This window comes from Oncorhynchus tshawytscha, linkage group LG24 (assembly GCF_018296145.1).
Source record: "Oncorhynchus tshawytscha isolate Ot180627B linkage group LG24, Otsh_v2.0, whole genome shotgun sequence".
NCBI lineage: Eukaryota > Metazoa > Chordata > Actinopteri > Salmoniformes > Salmonidae > Oncorhynchus > Oncorhynchus tshawytscha.
This window is the reverse complement of record NC_056452.1, coordinates 22,108,000-22,131,142: the sequence shown is the minus strand read 5'-3', so window position 1 is coordinate 22,131,142 and position 23,143 is coordinate 22,108,000. Positions and strand designations below refer to the sequence as shown.

Genomic DNA, 23,143 nt, shown 5'->3' with positions numbered 1-23,143 from the left:
GGTAAAGGATAGATCTGACAGATCAATTAGAAGGGAGTCTCAGGGATATTGAGGATCTGAGCTGAGAGACCGTTGGGCCAGTTCTTCAAATTGCGAAAGCGAGGTCCTTTCACCTCCGACTCAAACTTATCCCAGGGAGAAAGACAGAGAGAGAGAGACAGAGGGTCAATGTTTAGGGTTAGGTTTAGGTTTAGGTTTAGGTTTAGTGTTAGGGTTAAGATTAGGTTTCCGGGTCAAGGTTAGGGTAAGGGTACAGGTTAGGGTTAGGGAAAATAGTATTTTGAATGGGGAATTAATTGTGTGTCCTCACAAGACTTTGTGTGTGTGTGTGTGTGTGTGTGTGTGTGTGTGTGTGTGTGTGTGTGTGTGTGTGTGTGTGTCCATGCGTGCGTGCGTGAACGTGTGTGTGCGTGCATGCGCCTCACCTTGATCTCTGCAGGGCCTCCTCATCTGGGTCTTGCACTGAAGACAGAGAAGGGGGAGAAAAGGAGGGCGGAGGGGAAGAAGAGAAAGGGAGGGAGAAGAGAGGTGAGGATCCATAAAACATGAACAAAATACATCTATGCATGAAGTCATCAGAGGTACAGAGGCGACAGGGGGATGAAGAGGAGAGAGAGAGAGTTGAGTAGAGGTGTACTGACTGTATTCTGTGCCGGTGAGGTGGGCCAGGATCCTGAAGCTCTTGGACTGCAGATTGGCAGCCCGTCTGGCCCACTCGGCCATCTCCTCATCTCTGTCATGTTGCTGGATCACAGCCTGGTAGACTGTCAACCACCGGGTCCTTCACAGGCAGGGAACCGCTGCAGGCAGGATACATGATGTCAGTGACTAGTCCATTACTGTAAACCCCCAAGACATTTTTAACTCAAATACTTATAGAAAGTTGAACACAAAGTCAATGAAAAGTAATTATTACTTGGTACTGATTCAAAACTAAATGAGAAATCCCCAACTACATTTAAAAAAAGTTATGATAACAAATTCACTTTTTCCCAGCATGCTCTACTGTACATTGAATAATTGATTAATCTTATGCTACACAAAGATAAAGAACGTACATTTTTCTAAACTAATCCAATCATTTTGTTTTTTGCACCCGTTGCTGTGGTTGTCCCACTTTAAATGGCTCAGGATGTCTCCACATGTTAATCCAAACTCTGCCAGGCATCATGAATGCAGGTTGCAGGGTGAATGAAAATGTAAACTGTTGGATGTTCTGTCTGGATTCCAATAAAAATGTTGAGGAAACCTCCTGCACTTAATGTGTCTGAGTACAGTTACTTAACCTCCTGCACTTAATGTGTCTGAGTACAGTTACTTAACCTCCTGCACTTAATGTGTCTGAGTACAGTTACTTAACCTCCTGTACTTAATGTGTCTGAGTACAGTTACTTAACCTCCTGCACTTAATGTGTCTGAGTAGTTACTTAACCTCCTGCACTTAATGTGTCTGAGTACAGTTACTCAACCACCTGCACTTAATGTAATGTGTCAACCACCTGCAGTACATGTGTCTGAGTACAGTTACTTAACCTCCTGCACTTAATGTGTCTGAGTACAGTTACTTAACCTCCTGCACTTAATGTGTCTGAGTACAGTTACTTAACCTCCTGCACTTAATGTGTCTGAGTACAGTTACTCAACCACCTGCACTTAATGTGTCTGAGTACAGTTACTTAACCTCCTGCACTTAATGTGTCTGAGTACAGTTACTTAACCTCCTGCACTTAATGTGTCTGAGTACAGTTACTTAAGTGGTTGTGTAGTCATTACTCAAACTGATAGTCAAGAATCCCAAATAGATCAAATATATGACTAAAACATCATTTCAAGCCTTGCTTACATTTGTATACAATCACATGTACAGTATATATTATGTGTGGGAATACTTGGGAACAGATCATTAAAATCACTTGGAGCTGATTTCTGGTGTTTTTACAGTCTGTTATGTCCAACAATGAAAAGAAAAGAAAAGAAAGAAAAATGATTTTATTTTTGCTCGGGCCAAAGGGGGCCTCCAGTTGGGGGACCCTGCTCTAGGGGGTCCAGATTTGAGTTGTATCAGCGTTCATTTTTTTGTAACGCCCCAGTAAACCACAGGTGGACTCCAATCAAGTTGTAGAAACAGCTCAAGGATGATCAATGGAAACAGGATGCACCTAAGCTCAATTTCGAGTCTCATAGCAAAGAGTCTGATTACTTATGTACATAAATAAGCTATATCTGTGTTTTATTTTGAATACATTTGCAAAAATGTCTAAAGACCTGTTCTCGCTTTGTCTTAATGGGGTATTGTGTGTAGATTGATGAGGAAAATACAGGATGTAATACATTTTAACAAGGTAGTAATGTAACAAAATATGGAAAAGTCAAGGGGCCTGAATACATTACGAATGCACTGTAGAACCTTTTCAATGGGACTTTAGGAAAAGGTTCTTTATAGCACCATACAAGTTCCATTTAACATCTTATTAGCATGGTTCTTTATAGAACATTTTTTTAAAAAGGTTCTATATAGCATCAAAATGGCTTCTGCTCTGGTTACAAGCCAAAGAACCCTTATTTTGCACTACGTATAGACAGTTACTGGGTATTTACCATTTTGCTCTACCCCTGCTCTAATACACCTGATTCTATCAAGTTCTTGATGGGCAACTGATTGGATTAGGTAAGTTAGAGTAGGTCTTTCCGGGAGGATGGTTGGCTGGGTTAGGGTTAGGAGCCTCGTCTAGTGTTAGGGGGATTAGAACAAGAGGGGGAGACCAGTGATACTCAGAACATTCCCTTTTATGTCATCAGACCAGAGTTATCCCTGAAACAATTTAGTTAACCCCTGAAACACTCTAGTTAGCCCCTGAAACACCTTAGTTAACCACTGAAAACATGCTGCAACATAAGAGTTAACACCTGAAACACCTTAGTTAACCCCTGAAAACCTGATGAAACACCTTAGTTAACCCCTGAAAGAGCACTAAAACACCTTAAATAACCCCTGAAGACATGCTAAAACACCTTTGTTAACCCCTGAAAAAACCTTAGTTAACCCCTGAAAGCATGCTGAAACACCCTAGTTAACCCTTGAAACACCATATTTCACCTCTGGATGCAAGAAACTGGATGCAAACTACAGACACATGGAAATGAGACAGACACGGCGAGAGAAATAGCTAGCCACATGGACAGAGAAATAGCTAGGCACATGGACAGAGAAATAGCTAGCCACATGGACAGAGAAATAGCTAGGCACATGGACAGAGAAATAGCTAGCCACATGGACATAGAAATAGCTAGGCACATGGACAGAGAAATAGCTAGGCACATGGACAGAGAAATAGCTAGGCACATGGACAGAGAAATAGCTAGGCACATGGACAGAGAAATAGCTAGGCACATGGACAGAGAAATAGCTAGGCACATGGACATAGAAATAGCTAGGCACATGGACAGAGAAATAGCTAGGCACATGGACAAAGAAATAGCTAGGCACATGGACAGAGAAATAGCTAGGCACATGGACAGAGAAATAGCTAGGCACATGGACAGAGAAATAGCTAGCCACATGGACAGAGAAATAGCTAGCCACATGGACAGAGAAATAGCTAGGCACATGGACAGAGAGCCACATGGAAAACACCAGATCCAAATGATATACGCAAATGTAAATATACTGTATTACATGAGCCTGATATTACTGTATTACATGAGCCTGATATTACTGTATTACATGAGCCTGATATTACTGTATTACATGAGCCTGATATTACTGTATTACAGTAAGCTAATAAAAGACACATGTCATATAGAGGAGAGTAGTAGGGTGTAAAAGTACACGGTTTATACTTACGCCAGGGGGGATCCAGCAGGTACATCCTCACTGAGGTCACGTGATCAGAGGGGGCGGGGGTGGGTGACATGACACAGGGTGGTTGATTGATTGATTGGTTGGTTGTGGATGAAGTGGCGAGGAAGGAAGGAAGGAAGGAAGGAAGGAAGGAAGGAAGGAAGGAAGGAAGGAAGGAAGGAAGGAAGGAAGGAAGGAAGGAAGGAAGGAAGGAAGGAAGGAAGGAAGGAAGGAAGGAAGGAAAGGATGGGTGACAAGTGTGAGTGTAGAAATACAGTGTGACTCTTAATACAAAATGTACTCTCTGGATTGTGTCTCTGCGCCCGTGCCTGTGTGTGTGTCTGTATCCATGTGCGTGCGTGTTTGCATGTGTCTGTGCGTGCAATGTGTGTATGTGTTCCTATCCGTCATGGCCCTTGGACTGTGACTGTCCTGCAATAGCGTCCATGATGGCGTCCTGAGAGTACATGGATATGGGGGTGTTGTAGAGAGCGCGGATGATAGTGGCCTTGCCTCCCGGGCCGCGCACCTCAATGGGTTTATTGGTAGACAGAGCCGAGTCCTTCAGAGCTATGGGGTTAAAGTTGGGCAAATACTCCTGACTGAAGGGGGATAGGGTCGGGGCACAGGGTCAAGGGTCAGGGATAAATGGTAATTTTGGGAGGCTTTGTAGGGTTTTGTGGGATAAAGGGGGCAGGCGGCAATACGGATCCGTATTTGGGTTCACAGGTTGTAGGGGAATCAGACGGCCAGACTAATGTAAAAAGAGGAGAGGGAAAAGAAAGAGATAAAAAGAGAGGAGGATGGTGAGAGGTGCAGCAGGAGTAGGAGAGAGACAGAGAGGTAGAGACAGAGAGGTAGAGACAGGGAGGTAGAGACAGAGAGGCTGAGACAGAGAGGCAGAGACAGAGAGGCAGAGACAGAGACATAACTTAAATGTATTTTGTCTGAGGGTTTACATCCTGAACAGCACTTCAGGTTTTACCCACATTATGATAATCACTAGCACTGATTATATAGTACCTGTCTGTCTCTCTAGTACACTAGCACTGATTATATAGTACCTGTCTGTCTCTCTAGTACACTAGCACTGATTATATAGTACCTGTCTGTCTCTCTAGTACACTTGCACTGATTATATAGTACCTGTCTGTCTCTCCGGTACACTAGCACTGATTATATAGTACCTGTCTGTCTCTCTAGTACACTTGCACTGATTATATAGTACCTGTCTGTCTCTCCAGTACACTAGCACTGATTATATAGTACCTGTCTGTCTCTCCGGTACACTTCCACTGATTATATAGCACATGTCTGTCTCTCCAGTACACTTCCACTGATTATATAGTACCTGTCTGTCTTTCTAGTACACTGATTATATAGTACCTGTCTATCTCTCTAGTACACTTCCACTGATTATATAGTACCTGTCTGTCTCTCTAGTACACCGATTATATAGTACCTGTCTGTCTCTCCAGTACACTCATTATATAGTACCTGTCTCTCTCTCCAGTACACTCATTATATAGTACCTGTCTCTCTCTCCAGTACACTCATTATATAGTACCTGGCTGTCTCTCCAGTACACTCATTATATAGTACCTGTCTCTCTCTCTAGTACACTCATTATATAGTACCTGGCTGTCTCTCCAGTACACTCATTATATAGTACCTGTCTCTCTCTCCAGTACACTCATTACATAGTACCTGTCTGTCTCTCCAGTACACTCATTATATAGTACCTGTGTTAGTAATACATTGACTCTAATGTCAACTGGGGACTAAGACACTGAGCATGAGCCTTGACATCAGGGAAATACACACGCCAACACACTGATCCAGAAACACAATATCTCTGACACATTCTACAGACAAGCAATGGAAACTAAACCAATCAAAGCTAGCTAATAGTAAATAGGGTGTGAAAGACAACACCACCACTACACACACACTGCAAACATGCACACGGTACATTCCTAGGTAGTAGTGATGCCTAATTAACGTCCATACTGTATACTACTACACACACTGCAAACATGCACACTGTACATTCCTAGGTAGTAGTGATGCCTTATTAACGTCCATACTGTATACTACACACACACTGCAAACATGCACACTATACATTCCTAGGTAGTAGTGATGCCTTATTAACGTCCATACTGTATACTACACACACACTGCAAACATGCACACTGTACATTCCTAGGTAGTAGTGATGCCTTATTAACGTCCATACTGTATACTACTAATGCACGTACATGCACACTGTACATTCCTAGGTAGTAGTGATGCCTTATTAACGTCCATACTGTATACTACACACACACTGCAAACATGCACACGGTACATTCCTAGGTAGTAGTGATGCCTAATTAACGTCCATACTGTATACTACTAATGCACGTACATGCACACTGTACATTCCTAGGTAGTAGTGATGCCTTATTAACGTCCATACTGCATACTACTAATGCACGTACATGCACACGTCAACAAACATACAGAATGAGTACCCACACATAAACACACATAGTCCAGCGTACATGTACTGGCCATAAATGCATTTATGCGTCCCTATGAATACACTAACACATACACGGTATACCCTGATGAAAATGACGCAATGCAGTATATATATATGTATATATATTTAGAACATTTCAGCACAGCGTTGATAAGTGTTATTACAATTGGACTTCATCAACACTAAACGTCATCTCAGTATCTACAGTATTATTACCCTAGTAGTACGTTATACTGGGTAACAATTTCCCTTTATAAAGGGGTTGTAACAGGTTTATAAGTCGTATTTAGTATATAAGCAGTTTACTTCTTATTCATAAATGATAATGAATAAATAATGAAGTCTATAATCGTATAGAAACCCTCCATGAAATATGGGGTTTAGTGATGTTACGTTTGATGCGTATGCGGCGAAATCGCTAAGCAGTGTACATCGAAGCAGTGTGCAGTGTGCCGATGTGTGTATCACTTTATCAGAAGCACGTGATCAATGACGTCCGAAGCTTTGTTTCGTCAAACAACCACCTGATTGGTTTGGTAGAAGACAAAAAGGTAGAAGACTCGAGCTACAGCGTGTTCGACGTCATCTATAATAATTTGGCTTTTGACCAGCAGGTGCCACTAGTGTACAACGTTTTTGATCAAAGCCTCGGGTAACAAACCTATTTTCGATAACAATTGGCTGGAAATGCATCATCAACAGCATACGCACACACACTCTTCAACATTGTTCATGCAAATGATCCACTTTCAGGTGGTACTGACTTTCCAGCCGTGTTTGCAATGATCTGTAACAATATGACAGAGAGAGAGAGAGAGAGAGAGAGAGAGACAGACAGAGACAGAGAGAGACAGAGAGACAGAGAGAGACAGAGAGACAGAGAGTAAGGTATTATCAGAGTGATATTAAGGTGATAGTTCTAGGAGTCGTTCTGTGTGTTATAATAGCATTTGTGTTTTTATATATATATATATATATATATATATATATATATATATATATATATATATATATATATATAGAGAGAGAGAGAGAGAGAGAGAGAGAGAGAGAGAAAGAGAGAGAGAGAGAGTTGTGTGTGATCACTGTGATATTTCCCTGGATTCCCTGTGACCTAGCAGACTGACAGACAGGAACAGGAGCTCCACAATCACATGACACACACACACACACAAACACAGACCCACAGACATGCACAAGCGCGCGTACACACACTCAGACAGAAGAAGAATACTTCATTGTCCATTTTCTTCGAGAGAACAGAAACGGGTGTTTTTACTCTTAGCTCAAAACCCAGAGGCACACACACTACCCAAATTGTTGGAGGAGTTTAGGGGTTATGTGCTGAATATAGATATGGATCTATCCCTGTGTGTGTGTGTGTGTGTGTGAGATACTGCATGAGAGGGGGGTTGGGATCCACTTCAACCAGAGTGGAACATTCCAGCATGGAGAGGAGCAGCTGTTCTGGTGTTTGTTTGTGTCAGCTTACAAAAAGAGGGTCACCTGTACCGGACACATTTAACGTATGCCGATCAGTACAACCTCTTAACTTCACTCCCCAGCCCAGCTTAGATTAGCGAAGAACTGATGAGGTGAGAGGACGTTCCTTCAAAGAGCTAAATCCCCCGTTGTCAGTGGAATGACTGTAGTCGTCATATACACACGAACAGTGTGACCCTGTGGTGCTGTGTTACCTGGAGACAGTCCAGGTGGGTGTCCGAGCGTGCACGTTACCACTCCGGGTGGCGACAACGAATGTGAGCCAGCGTAACGTGTTCCGGGATAATCACGGAATGTTCTGAGGGGTGTGTGCTCGTTAACTCCTCCCCCCCAAGTTGTCCGAGACTGGAGATAACCAGGGGAGGGGATGGGGACAGGAACAGAGTGACAAGCATAGTAGAACATGGGGTTAGTACAACAAGGCCTTATTTCCAGGTGTTCCCAGTGGTTGGGAGAGGAGGAAGTGTTTTGTCACAGTTAGTTTGGAGGTTTTGTTGTGGGAGGTGGGGGTTGGGAGCTAGTGCACTCTACGGGGAACAGGGTTTCATTTCCTATACGCCCCCAGGCTACCTACCCCAGGAATGACACTCCGCTGCTTGCCCCCTCTCTACCCAATCTGGCAGCCCCAGACTCCTCTCCTGACACCTTCCCTTGCAGCAGGGTCATCTCTCTGAGTGTGTGCAGAGTACAGGCCAATGGGGGAGTTATATTGCCCCTTCTGGCACTTCTTCTTCTGCTTCTTCTTCTTCTTTTTCTAACATCCTCACCCTCCAAGAGAGATAATGGTGAATCCCAAACTGCCCCCTCGCCCCTACCAACTCCCTCGGGAGGGACCTCTGTTGTCACATGTTGCGAGATTCAGAGGGTGACTCCCAGAGAGTGTTGAAGGGATCAATAAACCCATCAACTTTGGGACTAGTGACTTGAATGATGCAATTCATGTTTCACATTTAAATTGGAATAAAACAGCATGAAATTCAAATGAACAAATCCCCCCTGTCGTTTTACAAGATATACACCTCAGTTACACTTTAACATTTCATTTGGGATGTATTTCATTTGTTACATGGGTCAAGTCTCAAAATCTGACATAAATAAATGCATGTGGCGTATAATTGTCGTATATAATTCTCCATTATTTTGTGTCGGGATAGCACTTCGCTCTGAAGCCTGCAGTCTTGCCCGAAGTGGCTATTGGAGGGTCTAATTAACCCCTACACCCTTGTTAATTTCCACTCCCTTAGCTTTGGGATACTTGCGCATTTGGTGTGAATGCGCAAATGGAGGGCCAAGTGATTTGGGGATGGTAGTGAGAGGCTAAGAGAAATAAAGAGTGATGGATAGATTAACAATGAGGGAAACAACAGACAGACAGACAGATAGTTTTACGAAATTACCGTACAACAGACCATGTATTCCCTCTACACACCCTAATTGACAACCAAACAAACCAAAACAAAGGCAAAGTCTTCTCATGCTTTATTGGTTTAAAAAAAGCCTTCGACTCAACTTGGCATGAGGGTCTGCTATACAAATTGATGGAAAGTGGTGTTGGGGGTAAAACATACGACATTATAAAATCCATGTACACAAACAACAAGTGTGCAGTTAAAATAGGCAGAAAACACACACGTTTCTTCACACAGGTTCGTGGGGTGAGACAGGGATGCAGCTTAAGCCCCACCCTCTTCAACATATATATATTAACGAATTGGCCGGGCACTAGAAAAGTCTGCAGCACCCTGCCTCACATAACAAAGCCATCACCTACAGAGAGATGAACCTGGAGAAGAGTCCCCTAAGCAAGCTGGTCCTGGGGCTCTATTCACAAACACAAACACACCCCACAGAGCCCCAGGACAACAGCACAATTATACCCAACCAAATCATTAGAAAACAAAAAGATAATTACTTGACACATTGGAAAGAATTAACAAAAAACAGAGCAAACTAGAATGCTATTTGGCCTTAAACAGAGAGTACACAGTGGCAGAATACCTGACCACTGTGACTGACCCAAACTTAAGGAAAGCGTTGACTATGTACAGACTCAGTGAGCATAGCCTTGCTATTGAGAAAGGCCGCCGTAGGCAGACCTGTTTCTCAAGAGAAGACAGGCTATGTGCTCACTGCCCACAAAATGAGGTGGAAACTGAGCTGCACTTTCTAACCTCCTGCCCAATGTATGACCATATTAGAAAGACATATTTCAGGCAGGCAGGCATACAGGCAGGCAGGCAGGCAACAAAAGTTCAACATGTCTAAAGATTACTATTCAACATTGCCTGCTCTCTTGCATTATCACTATGTAGCAAAATGTAATATTGCAGGGCGTCCCTCATGGCTCTTTTCATGAGAGAGTTACAAAAGAACTACACTAAACAAGCTAAATATCTTACCTGTGATGAAATGTTCTCCACAGACATAGCTGTGTGGCCCACTTCGACAACCGGGTCCCCACATTTCCACCTCTCCCACGAATTGCCTGAAGCCACAGACAGACAGGGCTCTTCTCCGAGCCTCTAGGTTGAGTTTTTTTTTAACCTGGCTATATTTACAATGAACAACAATGCAGCAGCTTTTCGGCATTTCTGTAAAATAAGGCGAAGTTGGCTCTTTTGGGTCAATTGGAAAGAATGTTTGTGTTCCCCAATTTGTGGGCATGGTCGAAGGGAATTACATGAATATGGACTCGGAGGATCCTCTGCTCTTCACTGTGGAAGCTGCTACAACTGCACTAGGAACACTAGAGGGTGCCAACACACAACGCATATCACTGTTTGTTAGTGACAGAGTCATGGTTGTTGCATTCATCCATTTTTTGGCGTATAGACTTCAGCAAGCGAGATCCTAAGTGAATATGTTATCATTCAAATAACATAACGCATAAGTACAGTGTCTTTAGAATGAATTTCTTCATGTGTTACAAATTGAGATTAAAGTGTATTTAAATGTAATTTTTTTGTCCACGATCTACACAGAACACTCTGAAATAATAAAGCTGAAGATGTATTATTATGTTTTTATACATGAGAAATACAATATTAATATACACTACACAATTAGAGGTATGTGGACACCTGCGCGTCGAACATCTCATTCCAAAATCTTGGGCATTAGTATGGAGTTGGTCCCCCCTTTGCTGTCTTAGTCTCCACTCTTCTGGGAAGTCTTTCCACTAGATGTTGGAACATTGCTGCGGAGACTTGCTTCCATTCAGCTACAAGAGTATTTGTGAGGTTGGGCACTGATGTTGGGTGATTAGGCCTGGCTCGCAGTCGGCATTCCAATTCATCCCAAAAGTGTTCAATGGGGTTGAGGTCAGGGCTCTATGCAGTACAGTCAAGTTCTTCCACACCGATCTCGACAAACCATTTCTGTATGGACCTCGCTTTGTGCAAAGGAGGGGCTTTGCCAAAACCATGAAAAACAGCCTCAGACCATTATTCCTCCTCCACCAAACTTTACAGTTGGCACTATGCCAAACCCAGATTCGTACAGCAGACTGCCACATGGTGAACCGCGATTCATGACTCCAGAGAACTCGATTCCACTGCTCCATAGTCCAATTGCGGCGAGCTTTACACCACTCCAGCTGACACTTTGCATTGTGCATGGTGATCTTAGGCTTGTGTGCGTCTGCTCGGCCATGGAAACCCATTTCATGAAGCTCCCGACGAACAGTTCTTGTGCTGATGTTGCTTCCAAAGGCAGTTTGGAACTCAGTAGTGAGTGTTTTTACATGCTACAACACTCACCGGTCCTGTTCCATAAAGTTGTGTGGCCTACCACTTCGTTGCTGAACCGTTGTTGCTCTAAACCGTTGTTTTCACTTCACAATAACAGCACTTACTGTTGACCAGGGCAGCTCTAGCTGGGCAGAAATGTGATGAACTGACTTGTTGGAAAGATGAAATACTATTATGGTGCCACGTTGAAAGTCACTGAGCTCTTCAGTACGGGCCATTCTACTGCCAATGTTTGTCTATGGAGATTGCATGGCTGTGTGCTCGATTTTATACACATGTCAGCAACGGGTGTGGCTGAAATAGCCTAATCCACTATTTGAAGGGGTGTCCACATACTATTGTATATATAGTGTACCTTGATTAGATAAGTATTCACTCTCCTGAGTGAATGTTAGAATCTCCTTTGGCAGTGATTACAGAATTTTTTTGCCATACATTGCCATAGATTTACACGAATGCCTAGTTAAACATGACTTGCCTAGTTACATAATAATAATAATAAAAAATACAAAAATCGGCCAAATCGGTGTCCAAAAATACAGATTTCCGATTGTTATGAAAACATGAAATCGGCCCTAATTAATTGGCCATTCTGATTGATCGGTCGACCTCTAACCATAACCCCTACTGCCCCTGACTCCTCCTCCTCCTCCTGCTCCTTAGTGACCCAGATCCATCCCCCTTAGCTGTTCCTGCCCCTGATCCCGAACAGCAGCAAGCCGGTCAGCCTCAGTCCAGACCCCCGAACCTTACAATCCGGCTTCACCCCTCCCAGTACCCTCCCTTCTACCATCAAGTCAGTGCAGGAGGTATGCTAAGACATGTCAAAAACACAAACAACTCACTAGAGGCCCTCCGCCACGCCTGCAACGGAATGATCAAACCCACGGTTGCCTCCACACATGGCACAAGGTATGTAAAGAGAACTGCCCCATGGATGCACTCACACTGAACACACCTGCCAACTATTTCTGAGTGCTCCATGGCCAGGTGGGTCTGGCCCTGTTTGTGCCCTCTGTCCTCCAGCGTCCAGCCTTGCCTCCGCATCGCTCCTCCTCCAACACCTGCCCAGGCCGATGGGCATACTTGTGTCTGCTTGATCCTCCGTTTGTCCTTCCTCCCCTCTCCCCTTCCCAGTTCCTGGTTCCCGGTCCCCAGTCTCAACAGTGGACCCAGCACCAAGCCATGGTTTCCAGTCCCGGAATTACTAATCCAGCGTTTCCTAAAATCGTCCCTGGGGACCCCAAGGGGTGCACATTTATTTTTTTGCCCTAGTACAGGGATACTAAACTAAATTCTGATATTTTCTTGAGCGGATGGCCGGGGCCCGGAACAAAATTACAAATAATTTGTAGGCTGAAAATTGACCGCAAGAAGCCCAAACACATATAATATTTGACTAAAACATAATAATTTCAAACCTTGCTTACATTTGTATATTAATTTGCCCAAACACATATAATATTTGACTAAAACATAATAATTTCAAACCTTGCTTACATTTGTATATTATCATGTGTCTCTGTTCTGTGTTATTTCATCTCATGATCACGTCTCTCTGTTCTGTGTTATTTCATCTCATGATCACGTCTCTCTGTTCTGTGTTATTTCATCTCATGATCACGTCTCTGTTCTGTGTTATTTCATCTCATGATCACGTCTCTGTTCTGTGTTATTTCATCTCATGATCACGTCTCTGTTCTGTGTTATTTCATCTCATGATCACGTCTCTCTGTTCTGTGTTATTTCATCTCATGATCACGTCTCTCTGTTCTGTGTTATTTCATCTCATGATCACGTCTCTGTTAAGTGTTATTTAATCTCTTCTCTATAGAGCCGCGGTCTGACTTCTTCAAAATACAAACAAATGACATAAAGTAAAAACCAAAGTACGTTAATAACTAGGAGAGAGAACGCGTCTCCTTCCTGAGCGGTATGACGGCTGCGTGGTCCCATGGTGTTGATACCGGTGTACTATTGTTTGTACAGATGAACGTGGTACCTTCAGGCGTTTGGAAATTGCTCCCAAGGATGAACCAGACTTGTGGAGGTCTCTATTTTCTTTGAGGTTTTGGCTGATTTCTTTTGATTTCCCCATGATGTCAAGCAAAGAGGCACTGAGTGAATTATATGTGAAATAATCTGTCTTTAAACAATTGTTGGAAAAATTACTTATATATCCTCACTACTGTTATTTTATTGTTGCTCCTTAATTATTTGTTATATTTCTATTTCATTTGTTTTCTTAAAACTGTATTTTTGGTTAACTTCTTGGCACACCCATCCCGTTAGTGGGATAATTTCCGTCAACATCCGCTGAATTGCAGAGTGCCAAATTCAAATAAAATTACTAAAAATATTACATTTTCCTGAAATCACAAGTGCAATATAACAAATGTTGGGGAATAATCAGAATTGGTGGGTAACATAGATAGGATGTTTTATTTTCATGATATGCTTATGAGTTACTTCTCATCAGAATGTATTTTGTTGTACTATAGTGGTGGCCATTGGCAGTTATCTGTTCTCTGTCAAGACTAAGTTGCATGGGCTGCAGAGAGGGGAGAGGTCAAGGTGTCATCATGTGTAAACATATCTTTTGCTCCACTGTGTCTGTGTGTCAGTCACTCCCTACTTTTCCCATCGGGGAGAGGAGGATGGCAGTGTCTGGAATCATTCTATGCTCCCCGTGAGCTTGTCCAGGATTGGTTGTATTTAGAATTGGTTGTATCTAAATGACACGTTTGATATATGCCTGTTGATATGGAGTATTGGTTTATGGTTCTGGGTTTGAGTAAGGAGACAAAGCTGAACGATTTATTATGTCTATGCTGTCTGACTATGTGTGTTCTTTGCTATTAAAGGATCTCAGTTGCAATGCAGAAGGGGGCTCTCAGAGAATTCATGGATAGATACAGAATTGATCTGAGAGTCACAGGGTTGTGATAGAGCTCATATAATTAAAGATGGACTTTGATAACTAACTCTGACTTGTGTTGTGGTTTGCTCTCATGATTTGGTAAATAGAGGAAATTTCCACGACACAAAACACAGTTTAGCTTGTTGTTAATCCACCTGGCGTGTCAGATTTCAAATAAGCTTTACAGTGAAAGCAAACCAAGGACATCTCTCTCAGCAGACAAAACATTACAAATAGCTAGCAGCAAAGTAGATTGGTCACAAAAGTCAGAAAAGCAATAAAATGAATCGCTTACGTTTGATGATTTTCGGATGTTTGCACTCACGAGACTCCCAGTTACACAATAAATGTTCCTTTTGTTCCATAAAGATTATTTTTATAGCCAAAATACCTCCATTTGGTTGGCGCGTTATGCTCCAAGCTGTTGGCGCTTGCAAAACTCTGCTGGCACCCAGCCATCCACTGACGCGATGTGATCGTTCTCGCTAATTTTTCAGAATAAAAGGCTGAAACTATGTCTAAAGACTGTTCACACCATGTGGAAGCCATAGGGAAAGGAATATGGTTGATACCCCTTTAAATGGAGGGAAGGCATGCAATGGAACAGGGAGGTTTCAAAATAAGAGGCGCATCCTAGTTGAATTTTCCTCAGGTTTTCGCCTGCAATATCAGTCCTGTTATACTCACAGTTTCGGAAACTTTAGAATGTTTCCTATCCTAGTCTGACAATTATATGCATATTCTATCTTCTGGGCCTGAGGAATAGGCAGTTTCATTTGGGTACGTTTTTCAGCCAAACATCAAAATACTGCCCCCTACACTCAACAGGTTTTAAGGGTTCTTAAGTAAACATTTCACTGTAAGGTGAGGTTTCACCTGTTGTATTCGGCGCATGTGGCAAATAAAATGTGATTTAATTTGTGCACAAAATCTGAGAGAAATTAGCTTTTTGTGAATATGGAACATTTCTGGGATCTTTTATTTCAGTTCATGAAACATGGGACCAACATTTTACATGTTGCGTTTACATTTTTGTTCAGTTGACATCGCAGAGTTCAATCTGAATCTGATTTATCTCTAGAGAAGTGATGTGCAATTTGCACATTGAGCTCACAGAAGAATAAAAAACAAACTAATTGTAATTCAAATAACTGAACCGACATCAGTCAATTAGTTGTTTAAAAACTAAAAATAACCAACATTTGAGTCAATCACTCAGCACTACTGGCTAGCTAGGTCTTCAGCCAGCATGGAACAAAATGGGGGTAAGGGTCCTTCAAAACTCTGACTCAGTCGTCAAGTCAACACATCTGTCAGTGCTGCTGTGAACCACATCACAAGAAACATGCCAAACGGGAGAATTTATACAATTTCAATGTTTGAGTTGCTTTGTGTATCACCAAATTAGCTTGAGATGAGCTTTACGCAACACTGCTCACTGCACCAAGTCACTTGAGTTTCAAAGAGCTGTCAGTCAAGGCAAGCTCATGAATATAAGTTGGTTTTCTACTCTTGCCCTGGGGGCCCACCTAGTTAGCAGGTTTTCATTTCATCCTTCCTTTTCATCATTCATAGTACTGTGACTGTGGACCGTATTCATAAAGCCTTAGTCCTTGTATATTTCAGGTAATCTATGAGGTAAATAATCAGACAGTGATTATCTAAAGGTAAATGTACCGAGTGTCTGTTGTCCTTCAAACCAATCAGATAAACTACTGTCTAATTGATAATCGGCTGGAGTGAACAAACTAGGGCACACCAGGATGGATCAACATTGATTAGCAGCCATACATAATATTTTTTATTTATTCGTTATTTTACCAGGTAAGTTGACTGAGAACACGTTCTCATTTGCAGCAACGACCTGGGGAATAGTTACAGGGGAGAGGAGGGGGATGAATGAGCCTATTGTAAACTGGGGATTATTAGGTGACCGTGATGGTTTGAGGGCCAGATTGGGAATTTAGCCAGGACACCGGGGTTAACACCCCTACTCTTACAATAAGTGCCATGGGATCTTTATGACCTCAGAGAGTCAGGACACCCATTTAACATCCCATTTGAAAGATGGCACCCTACACAGGGCAGGGCACTGCCCTGGGGCATTGGGATATATTTTTTAGACCAGAGGAAAGAGTGCCACCTACTGGCCCTCCAACACCACTTCCAGCAGCATCTGGTCTCCCATCCAGGAACTGACCAGGACCAACCCTGCTTATCTTCAGAAGCAAGTCAGCAGTGGTATGCAGTGGTATAATAGTGACAAGTCAACATTTTAATGGAACTGAACTGTCACTCCTTAAGATACACAGTGAGAAGCTCGCTGGACAAAAGAAACACCGCTTTCTAACACAGCAATCACAGCAACAGGAGTCAGATGAGTGGTTGAAGTGGACTGATGCTGACCGATACAGAAGATGAGTGGTTGAAGTGGACTGATGCTGACCGATACAGAAGATGAGTGGTTGAAGTGGACTGATGCTGACCGATACAGAAGATGAGTGGTTGAAGTGGACTGATGCTGACCGATACAGAAAATGAGTGGTTGAAGTGGACTGATGCTGACCGATACAGAAAATGAGTGGTTGAAGTGGACTGATGCTGACCGATACAGAAAATGAGTGGTTGAAGTGGACTGATGCTGACCGATACAGAAAATGAGTGGTTGAAGTGGACTGATGCTGACCGATACAGAAAATGAGTGGTTGAAGTGGACTGATGCTGACCGATACAGAAGATGAGTGGTTGAAGTGGACTGATGCTGACCGATACAGAAGATGAGTGGTTGAAGTGGACTGATGCTGACCGATACAGAAAATGAGTGGTTGAAGTGGACTGATGCTGACCGATACAGAAGATGAGTGGTTGAAGTGGACTGATGCTGACCGATACAGAAGATGAGTGGTTGAAGTGGACTGATGCTGACCGATACAGAAAATGAGTGGTTGAAGTGGACTGATGCTGACCGATACAGAAGATGAGTGGCTGAAGTGGACTGATGATGACCGATACAGAAGATGAGTGGCTGAAGTGGACTGATGCTGACCGATACAGAAAATGAGTGGCTGAAGTGGACTGATGCTGACCGATACAGAAAATGAGTGGCTGAAGTGGACTGATGATGACCGATACAGAAGATGAGTGGCTGAAGTGGACTGATGCTGACCGATACAGAAAATGAGTGGTTGAAGTGGACTGATGCTGACCGATACAGAAGATGACTGAAGTGGACTGATGCTGACCGATACAGAAGATGAGTGGCTGAAGTGGACTGATGCTGACCGATACAGAAGATGAGTGGTTGAAGTGGACTGATGCTGACCGATACAGAAAATGAGTGGTTGAAGTGGACTGATGCTGACCGATACAGAAGATGAGTGGTTGAAGTGGACTGATGCTGACCGATACAGAAGATGAGTGGTTGAAGTGGACTGATGCTGACCGATACAGAAGATGAGTGGTTGAAGTGGACTGATGCTGACCGATACAGAAGATGAGTGGTTGAAGTGGACTGATGCTGACCGATACAGAAGATGAGTGGTTGAAGTGGACTGATGCTGACCGATACAGAAGATGAGTGGTTGAAGTGGACTGATGCTGACCGATACAGAAGATGAGTGGTTGAAGTGGACTGATGCTGACCGATACAGAAGATGAGTGGCTGAAGTGGACTGATGCTGACCGATACAGAAGATGAGTGGCTGAAGTGGACTGATGCTGACCGATACAGAAGATGAGTGGTTGAAGTGGACTGATGCTGACCGATACAGAAGATGAGTGGTTGAAGTGGACTGATGCTGACCGATACAGAAGATGAGTGGTTGAAGTGGACTGATGCTGACCGATACAGAAAATGAGTGGTTGAAGTGGACTGATGCTGACCGATACAGAAGATGAGTGGTTGAAGTGGACTGATGCTGACCGATACAGAAGATGAGTGGTTGAAGTGGACTGATGCTGACCGATACAGAAAATGAGTGGTTGAAGTGGACTGATGCTGACCAATACAGAAGATGAGTGGCTGAAGTGGACTGATGCTGACCGATACAGAAGATGAGTGGTGACTGATGCTTACAGAAAATGAAGTGGACTGATGCTGACCGATACAGAAGATGAGTGGCTGAAGTGGACTGATGCTGACCGATACAGAAAATGAGTGGTTGAAGTGGACTGATGCTGACTGATACAGAAGATGAGTGGTTGAAGTGGACTGATGCTGACCGATACAGAAAATGAGTGGTTGAAGTGGACTGATGCTGACCGATACAGAAAATGAGTGGTTGAAGTGGACTGATGCTGACCGATACAGAAGATGAGTGGCTGAAGTGGACTGATGCTGACCGATACAGAAGATGTTGATGCTGATTCCTCTAAAAACAACTAAAAAGAAAAACAACTTTTATCCCAAACAGTTTTAGTTCGTTTGAAGATAATTCAAATGAGCAACATTTTCAAACCCAACTTTGAAGTGCCAAGACCGGGCCGTTATACAAGAACATCTTAAAGCAGAAAATGCTGATGTGAACTAAGTTATTCATTCCAACAACAACAAGAAATCAGAGAAAAACTTTGATACAAACACCTAATGAGCATTATAGACTACTGAGTAAAGATATGTTTTATTGTAAAGGACGTCATGATTCAGCTCATACATACTGAGTCTCGAATCTCAGGACCTCTCCCTCAATAACACACATGATCACCCCCCTAAAGCATTCCAACCCATTGCGCTGTTGAAAAAGGCCTTCCAGCTACCCCCTACTTTCCCAACTACCCACCTCCCCTACTTCCCCCAACTACCCCCTTCCCCTACTCTCCCAACTACCCCCTTCCCCTACTCCCCCAACTACCCCCCTACTCCCCCAACATAATTTCTCTCTCTGTAACAGCATCTGCTCTCTTCAGACTTCACCCTCTGCTTATGCTGAATCAGCCAGCCACACACACACACACACACACACACACACACACACACACACACACAGGCACAAGTCATCCAGATCATGGTCTTACTATCCAACACTAGATAAAAATGTACTGCATTGCCATGGGACACAACAACGTACTCTGTCTGTCTGGAGAAAATAGAAATTCAGATCCAAAACTCTGAATGTATTCTCTGTAAGAAGTACACACCATTAGAATGAATCAGATCGGGCCTGCCGAGTGGCACAGTGGTCCAAGGCGCTGCATCGCAGTGCTAGCTGTGCCACTAGAGATTCTGGTTCGAGTCCAGGCTCTGTCGCTTCCAGCCCCGACCAGGAGACCCATGGGGTTGTGCACAATTGGCCCAGCATCGTCAGGGTTAAGGGAGGGCTTGGCCGGCAGGGATGTCCTTGTCCCATCGCGCACTAGTGACTCCCGTGGCAGGCCGGGCGCAGTGCACGCTGACACAGTCACCAGGTGTACAGTGTTTCCTCCAACACATTGGTGCGACTGGCTTCTGGGTTAAGTGGACATTATGTCAAGAAGCAGTGCGACTTTGTTGGGTTGTGTTTCGGAGGACGCACGGCTCTCGACCTTCGCCTCTACCGAGTCCGTACGGGAGTTGCAGCCATGAGACAAGACTGTAACTACCAATTGGGTAGAAGAAAAAAAATGGAATCAGATCAAGCAAAAGTGTAAACAATGGAGAAAATACCCTCCATGACAGAGAGAGCTCTTGCCACTCCACCCCAAAATCTGTCCGCATTGGAAGCAGGGATTTTTTTGCATGGAGGTCAAAGAATTTGATCAACATATAATGTAAATGCTAATTTGCTACGTGAGGTTTATTTGATATATTATAAGTTTTGTCATGTTTAGGCTGTCATGAATGTACTGATATAAGTGGATGCGTGTTGTGCCTGTTGTACTCATGTGTATCTGCCTTCTCATTGGCTAGAATGTTCCCACCTCCTCCAGCCTGCCTTCCACCTTAGCGGGCATTGATTCCCATTGTTAGAGTGGAGACTCGGGTATCTTGTCAGTAGACCGTCTTTGGCTGCACTGAGGTGAGGAGACATTAACGATCAGAGAAAAACAAACAGTAGCCAGCATGCTCACTAACACCAACCCAAGGACAACACCACTTCAGGTCTCAGGGAAGGTGACAATAAAGATGGCGTCGACAGAGATGGCAGCTTCGCTTCAAGTCCTTAGGAAACCGTGCAGTATTTCGTTTTTTTAATGTATTATTTCTTACATTGTTAACCCAGAAAACCTTAAGTGTTATTACATACAGCCAGGAAGAACTAGTGGATATCAGAGAGATGTCAACTTACCAGCACAACCAGCACTACAACCAGGAATACGACTTTCCCAAAGCGGATCCTTTGTCTGCACCTCTCTGGACATTTGAACTGATTCCAGAGGCCGACCCAAAACAACGCTGTCAGAGGAGAGGGTGCCGGAGCGGTCTTCTAGTGAGGCTTTGGATGCGGGCACACCTCCCACCGCTTCCGAGTATATTACTCACTAATGTCCCTAGTTAACAAAGGCGATGAAATTAGGGCAAGAGTTGCTTTCCAAAGAGATATCCAGGATTAGCCTCAGGCAATAACACCCCCGCATTTAATCATGGCAAGATGACTGGAAATATGGCCGAATACAAACAGTGTAGTTATTCAGGCAATCTAACAGGCAAAACATCAGTATAGAGACAAAGTGGAGTCACAATTCAACGGCTCAAACACAAGTCGTAGTCTGGTTCATTTGACCCAAGTAAAACCATTTAAAGGCAATGCTACCAAATACTAATTGAGTGCTTGTAAACTTCTGACCCACTGGGAATGTGATGAAAGAAATAAAAGCTTAAATAAATCATTTTCTCAACTATTATTCTGACATTTCACATTCTTAAAATAAAGTGGTGATCCTAATTGACCTAAGACAAGTGATTGTTACTAGGATTAAATGTCAGCAAATATGAAAAACTGAGTTTAAATGTATTTGGCTAAGGTGTATGTAAATTTCCGACTTCAACTGTATATAGCACCAAAAAAGGGTTCTGCTATGATTACAATGCTTTTGGAGGGCTTTATAGAACCTCTATGGAGAATGGTTCTATAAACAACTTTTCTCAATTTCAAAGGTTCTTTGTAGAACCATACAGGTTTTGATTTATTCTGGTATAATAGACTTGTAATATTGTTAAAATTCCAGGAGGAATAAGAGAGACAGAGAGAGGGATTGGGAGAGAGAGAGGGGGCGAGAGAGACAGAAAAAAGAGAGAGAGAGAGAGTGGGAGAGAGAGAAAGGGGGAAGTGATAGAGAGAAAGAGAGGGGAGTGATAGAGAGAGGGAGAGAGGGAGAAGGAGAGAGAGAGAAAGGGGGCGTGATAGAGAGCGGGAGCGAGAGAGAGAGAGAGGGAGAGAGAAAGGGGAGTGATAGACAGAGCGAGAGAGAGAGAGAGAAGGGGAGTGATATATAGAGAGAGAAGAGAGAGAGAGAGAGAGAGAGAGAGAAAGGGGGAGTGATATATAGAGAGAAGAGAGAGGGAGAGAGAGAGAGAGGGAGAGATAGAGGGAGAGAAGATTGATTGTCTATTGCACTTGCTTTGGAAATGTAAACATATGTTTCCCATGCCAATGAAGCCCTTAAATTGAAATTGAGAGAGAGAGAGAGAGAGAGAGGAGTGATGGAGAGAGAGAGAGAGTAGTGATAGAGAGAGTAATGTTTATTGTTTCTTTGAATTTTGTTTATTATCTATTTCACTTGATTTGTCAATGTTAACATGTGTTTCCCATGCCAATAAAGCCCTTAAATTGAAGTGAGAGAGAGAGAGAGAGAGAGAGAGAGAGAGAGAGAGAGAGAGAGAGAGAGAGAGAGAGAGAGAGAGAGAGAGAGAGAGAGAGAGAGAGAGAGAGAGAGAGAGAGAGAGAGAGAGAGAGAGAGAGAGAGAGAGAGAGAGAGAGAGAGAGAGAGAGAGAGAGAGACACAGAGAGAGAGAGAGAGACAGAGAGACAGAGACACAGAGACAGAGAGAGACGTATTTTACAAGTGTCTCTGTCAGGTCACTGCTCAGCGTCTGTCACAAATCGTTACGTCATTTCATAATACACACAAGCGCGCGCGCGCACACACACACACACCACAATCACTATATCTCACATCAGAAGTCACTCTAACACAGCTTTTAAACCAACGTGAACATGTGTGTTCGCTTACCCTGGAGATACCTAGTGGCATGTTGAAGTCCTGTCCTCCTTGTAGTCTAAAGCCCCATGGGGCGGAGCCTTTGAGAGTAACTGTGTTCGTAGCCATCATCAGCTTTGGAGAAAACACACACTCTTCCTTAGTGTCCTGCTGAAACCGCTTTCCTCCTTCACTCACAGTACTTTTTTCAATTGTGTCCTCTCGCACTTGTTTTCTTGTTTCCCTCCTTCAGTTGCGTTCCAGCGTTCTTTACCTGTTATTTCCTGATGATGGGGACGATGGGGGGTGGGCATCTGAGGAGCATCTGAAACACACAAACGCATACACATGCACGCCCACATGCATGCACACACAGGACCACACACACAGGAGACCACAGAGCAGAGCAATCCCACACACACAGGAGACACAGAGCAGAGCGATCCACACACACAGGAGACACAGGAGACACACAGGAGACACAGAGC

General features: G+C 43.5%; 1 pseudogene; it reads right to left on the bottom strand.

The window, feature by feature from the left end:
- LOC112244631 lies at window positions 1-22,784 on the bottom strand (annotated as a pseudogene).
- Between the last annotated feature and the right edge of the window lie 359 nt (window positions 22,785-23,143).